General features: G+C 37.4%; 2 long non-coding RNA genes across 2 annotated transcripts; one reads left to right on the top strand and one right to left on the bottom strand.

The window, feature by feature from the left end:
• Window positions 1–333: 333 nt before the first annotated feature.
• Window positions 334–11,657, bottom strand: LOC128020293 (uncharacterized). The gene is made up of 4 exons (XR_008185331.1): window positions 11,538–11,657; window positions 2,339–2,413; window positions 2,142–2,206; window positions 334–939 (listed from the first exon to the last, which is right to left on the bottom strand). It is a non-coding gene; the product is annotated as an uncharacterized LOC128020293 (long non-coding RNA).
• LOC128020294 (uncharacterized) lies at window positions 7,637–10,657 on the top strand. The gene is made up of 4 exons (XR_008185332.1): window positions 7,637–7,813; window positions 7,957–7,991; window positions 8,734–8,768; window positions 9,190–10,657. It is a non-coding gene; the product is annotated as an uncharacterized LOC128020294 (long non-coding RNA).
• Window positions 11,658–11,877: the final 220 nt, after the last annotated feature.

Below are 11,877 nucleotides of genomic sequence, written 5' to 3'. Positions count from 1 at the left end.
TCGATTTCATGTTTCCAAACTGAATAAAACATTTATTGAAAAATTGTTAAAAAAAAAAATAAAAGGAACAATCTTGCTGACCCCAAATATATATGTGCATTACTTGAATTGAATCGAATACACACACACACACACACACACACACACACACAGGTATAAAATATAACCAGGACATCATCTTAGAGATTTTCCGGTAAATTGTGCATTTAGAACTCCACAATAATAATAATAATAATAATAATAATAATAATAATAAAGCAGCTGGTTTAAACTAAAAGATGCTCTGAAAGGCAGCAAATAAATTCCTTCCCAGTAAAAGCGTGGATTCTCGGGTACAGAAATCAAACACTTGACAGGTGAAATGAAGTTCTTTCATCGACTGGCTGTATATGAAATCCATTTATTTGTGGCTTTCAATGTGAAGTTAACAGACCAGACGGCAGGTCACCTTTGCAACATCTTCATTTGTCCTAAATGTCTCCCAGAATTCTTTGCAGGTCTCCTCATAAACCACTGTTACATTGCACATCCAGCAATTATTAGCACCTATGTAAGTGCACAAACATCCCAGAAGTCATCAAGTAATACCAAAAGATAATGCTTCTGTGCATTTCATCAGACCAATTATCTAATGAATGTCATATTCTTGCGGTTTTGTAATGGGATCTGATCCCGGATGAATATATATATGACGGGTGTATAGTCATGGTCAGCCGGCTCTGCTGTAAATCAACCTCAATGTTCCTACAGAGCGATTTGATTTGGCATAATATTCCCTGCTGTCCGGATTCCAGGAGTCCATCTCATCCTGTGAAACAGTAATTATGGGATGTGGATCCAGCACAAACAGAAAAAGGTCTGTTCCCTCTGCCTTATTGGACAAATTTGCTCATATTGCCTTAAATAAATGAGCAAATCAATTCAGTGACTGGCTCTGGACTGGAGCACACACACACACACACACACACACACACACACACAGTTATTAGCACTTTAGAGGCTCTGAAAGTTCATGAGCACAGCCAGCTAACATTAATCAAGCTACAGCAGAGACTGAGGGAGAGACAGAGGAGATCTGTGTTTGTGTGTGTTTCAGAAAGCAGATGGAAAGGCAGGAGGACCTCAAGGTTGTGCTCCATTCAGAAAAGAATCAAAAAGTCTTTTCAATTCCTGAATTTTGATTGCATTTGAATTGATTTAGCAAACAGCATGCAGAACCCTATTTCAAATTTGAACTGAAGTAGGAAGTAGAAGTAAATAAAGTAATAGAAAATGAAATGTGAAGTCATACTGCAGTGAGTGTAGGTTTTTAATTATTTTAATTATAATTAATTAATAATGCATCTGTTTTGTGTGAACTGCATTATCTTATCTTAAATAAATAAATAAATAAATAAAAAATATATATTTACATTTTATAAGTATGATCAGAATCGTTTTTTAATTGTAATATTTCTGTGGAAACTATTATAATTTTTTTTTTTAGGATTCTTTGATGAATATAAACTTCAAAGGATAGCATTTAACTGAAATAAAACTAAAACAAAATCTAAATATTAAATGGAAATATGTATATACAAACACACAACTATCACACACACACACACACACACACACACACACACACACACACACACAAATGGACAATAATTTCATATTATTTACAAAATGAAATGAGAACTTATTTCAGTGCAACTAAATAGCTAAATATGTCTGATTAGATTAGAGAAAATAAATAGTGAATAAATATGCGTAATTAGTCAAATTAATCATGTAATTATTTACTATTTCTTTCAAAACTGAACAGTTCTGTTGTGTAACTTTGCTGAATTTCTTTCTTAACTGTAATTCAAATTCAATTCCAATTCACACTCATGAATTGACACTGAGCTGATTCTTCCAGAATGGCCGTGTATGTGTGTGTGTGTGTGTGTGTGTGTGTGTGTGTGTGTGTGTGTGTGTGTGCAGGAAGAGCCCAGTGTGTGTTTGTGAAGCAGATGGAAAGGCAGGTGTCATGTGAATTGTGTATGTGTCAGACTGAGGAAAAAGAGAGGACTGAAATAAGGAGGAAAGGAGAGAGAATGAGGGAAGAATAGACAGATTGACGGAGCCCCAGGAGTGCGGGGTGGTCCGGCTCTCACCCTGCTCGCGGGCACACGGTTCTCACCAGACATTATTTACCAGCAGCCCCTACAGCACACAACCACTGAGATGAGAGAGAGAGAGAGAGAGAGATCTTATTTACTTGAGAGTCTTTTCCTGCTCAATTGAGAGAGAGAGAGAGAGAGAGAGAGAGAGAGAGAGAGAGAGAGATGGTCAAGCATTTGAGTTTACTCACTGCTGTAGAAGATGGACTTCATCTGAAAGGCTTCACGTCCAAATTTGTACAAACCTGCTCTCACTGTCAACTCATCTGATGACACAAGATGAGAAATAAGAGGAGCTGAGAAATGCTAGATAAAAATGAGAGGGAAAAGAAAAAGTGAGGAGAAAATGAGGGAGCAGAGACGAGATGAGAAGACAGCGGAGGAGAGAATGAAAGGAGCAAATGAGATGCAAAGGAGGAAAAATTAAGGAGAGTAAATAGGATTAGATGTGAGAAATTAGAGTAAAGGAATGAAGAGGGTTATGCGGCAAGAAGAGAAGAAAATGCGAGCAGAAAAAGGGGAAAGAAAAAAATTAGGAGTGAAGAGAAAGAGGAGAAAATGTGAAAAGGAGAGAAGAATTTATACAATAAAATAATAGAATAATGTCTTGATAAATGCCTATTATGTGTGTGTGTGTGTGTGTTTTATTAATGATTTTGCACCTTATTTTAATATTATTTTATTGCTATTTAATATATTTTTGTATATTTATTTTTCTTGTCATTGTTTTGTGTGCTTCTAAACACAATCATGCCAATGAAGAACTTAAAATTGAGTCAAAATTGAATAGAGAACAGATATAAAGAGGCAAGAGGAGGACAGTCGTTTCTGTCTGTCTTTTAATCGCCTGACGCTCCTCGTCTTGTGTCGGTCTCACCTCGGAGCGGAAGTGAGAAGCAGACAGATGGACGGAGGCTGTTGAGAGGTAAAAGAGGGGAGAAAGAGAGAGTGAGCTAATGACCAGCTCTTATGCATCAGTGCTCGTACTAATGAGCTTCCAGGGAGAGAGAGAGAGCAGGAGCCCGAGGATGTGAAGGTCCGGCCGTCTCTCTCCCGTCGAGCTCGCGGTCTCCTCACTCTCAGGGAACCCCCGACTCCAGCCGCTAATGAGAGAGAGACAGAGACTGAGAGAGAGAGAGAGTTAGAGAGAGAGAGGCTTCAGTCTCTATCTCTCTGTATGACCGTGGTGGTGGTGGGGGGGGGGGGGGGGGGGGGGTCGGCTGCATTCTTCCATTCTTAATAATTTACACAGAATTGATTTACTCCAGCACTTCCTTCACTCATTCTTTCATATGAAGCGGAATAATGCACATTCCCTGGGAAAAACAGAGATTATGATTCAACAAAGGGACGACTTGTTTCTACTTCGCTCTCACATCCAAACTAGTTGTGTCTATCTTATCCTAACTGAGCTCAGAATGCCCACAGTGAATCCCAATGACTTTTATAGTCTAAGGGTTTACCACAGATAAATGATTTTGATAGTGGAAATGATAAATGATGGTGTCAGTATGATACAAACAACATAATGATAATAATTGACTGCATTTGTTTGATCACTGAGATGCAAAAAGCATCATCCCCTTTTGTCAGTTTTTTGTTGAAGCACCTTTTGCTTGAATTACAGCCTTTAGTCTGTTGGGATTTGTCTCTAATAGCTTTGCAATATTTGACCACTCTTCTTTACAGAACTGCTCAAGTTCAGTTCAATTTGCTGGTGAGCATTTGTGCACTGCAGTCTTCATATCATTCCATATTTTCAACCCAAAATGAAAATTTTGCCATTAATCATTTACCCCCATGTTGTTCCAAACCCGTAAAAGCTTTGTTCGTCTTTATAGGAAATTCGTCTCTCAATTTATTTAAAGGGGGGGTGAAATGCTATTTCATGCATACTGAGTTTTTTACACTGTTGAAGAGTTGGATTCCCATGCTAAACATGGACAAAGTTTCAAAAATTAAGATGTACGTTTCAAGGAGTATTTCTGTTCCAAAAATACTCCTTCCGGTTTGTCACAAGTTTCGTAAAGTTTTTTCCGAGTATGGCTCTGTGTGACGTTAGATGGAGCGGAATTTCCTTATATGGGTCATGAGGCACTTCTCCCGGAAGAGCGCCAGAGAAGAGACACTCACTGACCAGAGTGAGAGAGCGAAATGTCACCAAAGCACAGCAGACCAAAAGAGAAACAGCATTAAGGGACCAGTGGATGGAGTTTATTTTTACAGAGCATCAACGGAGTTGTGCAAGTGTTTGTGTTTGTTCCCTGCATTTCGAAGATGCTTGTTTTACAAACAAGGCCCAGTTTGACGCCGGATTTGCACATCGTTTATTTCTTAAGGATGATGCAATCCGAACGAAAAAGGGTCACGATCGTGTGTTGGAACCGCAGGCGGTGAGTAAAACTGCTTCAAATATCTCTGTGTTGTTAACTTAGCTATCAGCGTGTAAGCACATCAAGTAAACAACATGCGATATTGGCATCAAACTGCACTTTCCACATGTACAGCTTAAAAAAAAAAAAAAGACGACATAAGGTGGAACTTAGTCATTTTCCAAAACCACTGAGCAAATATATACAGTTTCAGTACATACCACATAGAGACGCCTTTGCTGATGCTGCTCTTGTTAAATTTCAGCCTCCAGATCTGATTCTGGATCATAAATATACGGCTGAATCTGACTGGTAGCCATGGTTTGTTTTGGATTATATTTTTTCCCTCACGGTAATGTCACAGCTTCCAAACGCTCTCAATCGCAAAAGCTTATTCGCGCTCGTGATTCTTTAGCTCCGCCCACACGTCACGCCTCCACCCGGTCGTGTTTTTCCAGGAAAAAACAGTACAGACTATCTTTCTCTTATAAATATAATAAAACTAAACACTTTTGGGAGTTATGAAGGATTCAGTACTACTCTATAGGTACTCAAGATTAACAGGATATTGAGTGAAAACGAGCATTTCACCCCCCCTTTTAAGATATTTTGGATGCAAACCTGGAGGCTTGAGACGGTCCCATAGACTGCCAAGTAAATAACAGTGTCAAGTTCCATAAAAGGTATGAAAGTCGTTGTCAGAATACTCCATCTGCCATAAGACATGCAATCTGGGTTATATGAAGTGGGTAAATTATTAATGACAAAATTTTCATTTTAGGGTGAAGTATTCATTTAAGTCTGGGCTCTAACTAGGCCATGCAAGGACATTCACCTTTTTCTTTTTCTTAGTCAATCTCTTCAGTTCTGCTGTGTGCTTTGGGTCTTTGTCATGTTGGAAGGTAAACCTTCTTATAATATATATATATATATATATATATATATATATATATATATATATATATATATATATATATATATATATATATATATATATATATATTTCAAATATTCAAGGCTTTAAAATTTACAAATCAACATTAAAACACCAACCATTAAAAAAATAAATAAATAAAAAAACGCATAAATAATGAAAATAGAGTTTCACCTACATCTACATATTACAAAACAAGTCCATTTTAAAATTACATTAAACTATCACTAATAAATATTGCAAACATACAGATTCATCTAAATTCCCATAAGGTTAGAACAACAAGTACCTCGAAACTACAAATCCATATTAATATAACTCACAATGGAAATATACAGATATTGAAGTACTTCAAATCTACAAATTCATATTAATATCACTCATAAAGAATGTGAATACATAGATTAAAAGTCAGATCAACATTTTAGAACATCAAGTACTTCAAATCTACAAAATTGCATTAATATCACTCATAAAGAATTTCAAATTCAGATCAGCATTTCAGAATAACATCAAAGCCTCATATTTACAAATTTACATTAGCACTATTCAAGAAGTATCAAAGTATTATGATTATTTATTATATGCGTCCGAAAGAACCGGTTCGCGGAAAAGAATCAAACTTCCCATCACTAGTCCTCACCGCATTGAGCTAAAAACATCCAACTTTTCAAAATGCCGCAAGCGCACCGCAGGTCATGAGATACTAACCAACCAATCAGCTTCATCCTTTCCCGTGACAACGTTGAAAGCTCAGCCAAGATGAAGGAACAGCTGATCATAGCTGTATATGGATAGGCATTTTTAACTAATTTAGTAGCTAGTTCTAATTACGTTTTCCCAGCGTGTAGGTGTGATATGTGAACTCGTATTTTTTGTTTTAATTATGTGCCTTTTAACAGTATCAAGTATAGCTATTCCAAAACTAAACAAATCGTTCCTAAAAAGTTCATGCTTCTAGGCTAATGTATAGTTTCATGGTGAAGTCATACTAGTGCGCATGTGAATTTGAGTGCGTTCTTTCACTGCATTATTCGGTGTATTCAAATGCATTTATGAATGCATGATGTGAATGATCACAAAATTCAGGGGTTAGAAATTATATTATATAATCTAATTTTATGTAGTTAATCAATATCACACAAAGAGTGTCATTTCCTCACAAAGAGGAAACTGCCAGTATTTCCACAGTAGAATATACACAAGCTATATATTTATATCTAAATTATGACTATGGCAGACAGACTGGTACTCTCCAATTTAGGTGAAGCTGTATCTTAACTTCGGACGGAACAAGGCAGCATAACTTAACACAGGGAGTCACTCACCAATAAACTGGGAACAGCCGACTCTGACTCCAGCAGTAGAGAACAAGGGGAACAGGGCAGCACTAAGCAGAGTTCACGGGGTAGCAGACACGTAGAAAGACAACTTTCAGTTCATTCGCTTGCCTTTTTAAATGATCTGTGATCTGTGATTTGTCATTTGTCAAATCATTTGTCAGGATCGAGATCGGATTTGGGACCCAGCCGGCACATGACCGACCTTCAACGTTGAAATATGGTTGAAATAAGGTCAGTTGTGGTTTCAACGTTGAAACAACGTTGATTCAACGTTTAAAGCTGAATGGTTGAAAAACATCCAGCACATGACCAACTTTCAATGTTGAAATATGGTTGAAATAAGGTCAGTTGTGGTTTCAACGTTGAAACAACGTTGATTCAACGTTTAAAGATGAACTGTTGAAAAACTTCCAGCACATGACCAACTTTCAACATTGAAATATGGTTGAAATAAGGTCAGTTGTTTTAATGAAACAACGTTAAAAATGTTTAATGCTAAATGTTAGAAAAAGGTTAACAAGCTTTTAAATTATTTATATTAAATTATTTAAATTAATTATTATTTTAATAGCATTTAAAAATATTTTAGTCATGATACCTATTCTAAAATCTAAAGGTATATGTTAAATATTATCATCATTAACAACAATAAAACTATACATTTCGCTGCATTATCACACTGAAACAACTCCCATTGGTAGTTTTATTTTATTACTTCTATCATGATTGGTTAATCTGGCTGTCATTCAGGAAAATGGACAACGAATCGGTTCGCGCTTTTCTACATTTAAAAATATGACCGTTATTGTCGTCTTTCTGTGAGTGAGGCGGCTATGTGAGCTGCTGCTCGTTATAACTGACTGCTCGGTCGGTCCCGAATTATTTCATATTTGCCTGTACATTTTTTATTTATTTTGAGCGAATTTGAGTCGTGACCTGTCAATGGAGTACAAAAACTGTGAACACAAGAAAGGTCAGGTGTTCTGCGAGGTCCTGAAAACATCCTGTCAAAATGAGGTAAGAAAATCGCTAACTTTATCTTTATTATCTTTTGAAAATAGTAAAGTATTACCAGAGTTTACAAATGGGTAGTTAAAAGGACATGTAACCTGCAGATAAATAAATACCCGTGTGTCTATTTTTGCATTGCTTTATCACAGCTGATCAAGTTAGATGCTCACCTAATGTGTTACTGGTGAGTTATGTGTTAATGTCTGTCTTTTAGAGATTTTCCCATATTTTCCTGATATGAATCCCATGCATTAGGTGTGTTATATATGTTTGTATTCTTATAATAGTTTCAAAGTGTTTTCTGCAACATATAAGTGCAAATGTCGTTATTTAAATAATATAATTTTAATGAATTAATGAAAATGAAAAAAAAAAAAAAGGATTGTTTAAAGCCATGGTTCTCAAAGTGTCAGGCCCCCTCTAGTTGTTATGCAGGTGAATCACTAAATTAAACTAATTAATGTTAATACATTTTAACTTAATCTTTGAGTAAGTTTTTTTTTTTGCACATTTAAGTATGTTACAGTTAAAGTACAGTACAGTTTTGTTACTTTTGTTACATAATTACATTTAAAATTACATTTTCATTTAAACTTTTTTTTTCATTTACCTGTGTATGTAAGCACAGTTGTAGTGTTAATGTTCAAACTGTATTTACCATGGTAAAGTGTCTGACAATTAATTTTCTTATTAGAATAAAACTGCCTCATTTTTTTAACTGTAGAGCTGTAGCTGAATAGTTTGGTCTACTACGCTGCTGAAATGTAATGTTGGTCATTATGGTGCAACTTAATATTTAATAACAAATATTTTCTGAAGTGGTACTTCAAAAAAGTTTGAGAATAAATGGTTTAAAGAAATGGTATAATATGAAATCCTGCTTTTTAAGAACTTTTCAGTAAACCATTTCTTCTTTCCCCTTGTAGAGTCATCAAGGATCCAGCTTGTTCTTGAAACATTGGTAAGAAATTGTTCATCTGCTTCATTGCACTGTCACTTCTGCTAGAGATGCTTTGACCTTTTGTGATAGGTTTTGGTTGTGCTTAGTTTAATAAAAATGTACTGAATTAGATTTTATTTGTTTTACTACACTGTGATGTTAGTGTTCTGATTAAAACAGTGTAACTGGGGGCTCTGAAAACACTGCTTGTGAATAATTTGTTAATATTGTACATTTTCATCTGAATACATTAAATAAGTGTTTAATGAATAGTGTTGTCCACTTTGTTTCCAACCTCACTGTTACTGAACTGTAAAGTGAAAATATTGTGTGATTTATTTTGCATTCAGTTTTCAGTTAAATATATTTCACAATATCAAAGTTATTGTCAAACATTGTGAACATACCTAAACAAACTGGTTAAATCTTATGTTCCCTCCAGAAGTTTGTGCTCTGCAAGTGAACGACTCCTTGTGGTGCCATCCCAGAGAGGTTCACAATCACTCTCACGGACCTTTTCCTGGACTGTGCCCAGCTGGTGGAATCACCTCCCAATCTCAATCCGAACTGCTGAGTCTTTAATCATTTTCAAGAAACATCTTAAGACTCATCTTTTTCACCAGAACTTAACCAACTAATGCTAGCACTTTTCCTTCTTTTCTTGTCTTTTATATATATAAAAAAAAAAAACCTGGCTATGCGTTCTGTACTAGACTAACTGAGACTTGTCATGGCACTTGTATACTGTTGTTGTTCGCTTGTACACCTGACTGCTTCGGTTCTTCTCATTTGTAAGTCGCTTTGGATAAAAGCGTCTGTTAAATGATTAAATGTAAATGTTTATACAGGACGGTACAGAAAGTGCACAAGTGGGAGAGAGTGGAGGGGACGGCGTCAGAAAGGACCGAGCGCTGGGACACTTTCAAGGATCACCCGAAGCACCACCACACTGTATACACTAAGGCTGCTGGTTCTAACATTTTAGAGTGCCCTGCGGTAGAAATCTCATTCTGCATTCCCCACGGTAAAGAAGACACAGTCCGGGGGGGTTCCCATTAGAAATCAACTGGTGGAAGGTTCCCTTCTCGAACTGTTCAACACATTTTCACGGCACAAATGTACACAACTCTTGTAATGAGACACATTACTAAAACATGTTTTTGACAGAAACTGTAGGTTTCCACCAAAATAAAAGATCCACTGGTTTCAGTCATAAAGGTACAATGGTTTGTCTTGTAAGTGCTGAAAAAAATATGCATTTATGTGCCAAATTATTTCACAAAAACCTTTAAATATTATTGTATTTGGATTGTTCTACTACCTGTTTTTAGCATTACCTCCATGCATACTCTGCATAATAAAGTGTGGGATTATTTTCATCTGTTTTATACAGTATGTTTCCAAAATTAAACTGCTGTTTGACAATTTTGAGCATGTGGTAGTTTATTGAAGTTGTTTGTAAAGCCATTGCTGCCAGTCATTAGATTTTTAGCCTTGCATGTACATTGTTGATCTAAATGCCAACTAGGATCTAGGTGTATTTACACACGGTGCAAGGTACGACGGGGAAACAACGTCGTGTTATCAACGCTGATTAACTTTTCAAAATCAACACCTCATTCAGCTTTCATCCCAGGGCTGCAGCACGACCCTAATTCACCCATAATGCAGGTAAGACGGTGAAACAGCGTCGCGATTTCAACGGTGAATCCACGTCGTGATTTCAACGTTGATCCAATTTGCAAAATCGAAAGGTTATTCAACGTTGATTCAACGTCGGGATTTCAACAGTGAATCAGCGTTGTGATTTCAACCATACATCAACGTCACGATTTCAACGGTGAATCAACGTCGTGATTTCAACGTTGATCCAATTTGCAAAATCGAAAGGTTTTTCAACGTTGATTCAACCATGGTACCTGACGTTGTTTCAACGTTGAATCGACGTTGTTTCAACGTTGAATCAACGTTGAAATGCCGGCTGGGGAGTTCAGAGCTGGATCGCGAATCATATGAGTCAGTTCGGGAGTTCGGAGCAGGTTAGCGAATCATTTGAGTCAGTTTGGGATTTCAGAGCATGAATCATTTGAGTCAGTTCGGTTGTTCGGAGCGGGATCGTGAATAATTTTAATCAGTTCGGGAGTTCGTAGCGGGTTCGTGAATCATTTGATCCAGTTCTTGGAGCATGAATCATTTGAGCCAGTTTGGCAGTTCGGAGCGGGATCGCGATTCATTTGAGTCAGTTCGGGAGTTCTGAGCGGGTTCGCGAATCATTCGAGTTAGTTCGGGAGTTCGGAGCGGGATCGCGAATCATTTGAGTAAGTTCGGTAGTTCAGAGCGGGATCGCGAATCATTTGAGTCAGTTCGGTAGTTCAGAGCGGGGTCGCGAATCATTTGTGTCAGTTCGTAGCGGGTTTACGTATCATTAGAGTAATTTTGTGGATCGCGAATCATTTGAGTCAGTTTGGGAGTTCGGAGCGGGATCGCGATTCATTTGAGTCAGTTCGGTAGTTCGGAGCGGGATCGCGAATCATTTGTGTCAGTTCGGGAGTTCGGAGCCAACACACTCACACAAACAAAGACAGCATAGCACAACACCACAATAGAAAAATTACCTGTCGAGCAATACACAACAAATCACTGCAATTCGTGAATATACACAAGCTATATATTTATATCTAAATTATGAATATGGCAGACAGACTGGTAGCTTACTCTCTAATTAGGTGAAGCTGTATCTTAACTTCGGACGGAACAAGGCAGCATAACTTAACACAGGGCGTCACTCACCAATAAACTGGGAACAGCCGACTCTGACTCCAGCAGTAGAGAACAAGGGGAACAGAGCAGCACCAAGCAGAGTTCACGGGGTAGCAGACACGCGCTTTCAGTTCGCTTGCCTTTTTAAATGATATGTGATTTGTTCGAGTTCGGAGCAGGGAGTTCAGAGCGGGATCGTGAATCATTTGATTCATTTCGGGAGTTCAAAGCGGGATCGCGAATCATTTGAGTCAGTTTGCGGATCGCGATTCGTTTAAATCAGTTTGGGATTTCGGAGCGGCTTTGCTTATGCTAGTGCGCATTAGCGCGTGTGCATTTTGGGTGCGTTCTTTCACTGCATTATTCGGTT

This window comes from Carassius gibelio, chromosome A9 (assembly GCF_023724105.1).
Source record: "Carassius gibelio isolate Cgi1373 ecotype wild population from Czech Republic chromosome A9, carGib1.2-hapl.c, whole genome shotgun sequence".
Taxonomy (NCBI): Eukaryota; Metazoa; Chordata; class Actinopteri; order Cypriniformes; family Cyprinidae; genus Carassius; species Carassius gibelio.
The sequence above is the reverse complement of the archived record's forward strand: the minus strand, read 5'-3'. Positions and strand labels throughout refer to the sequence as shown.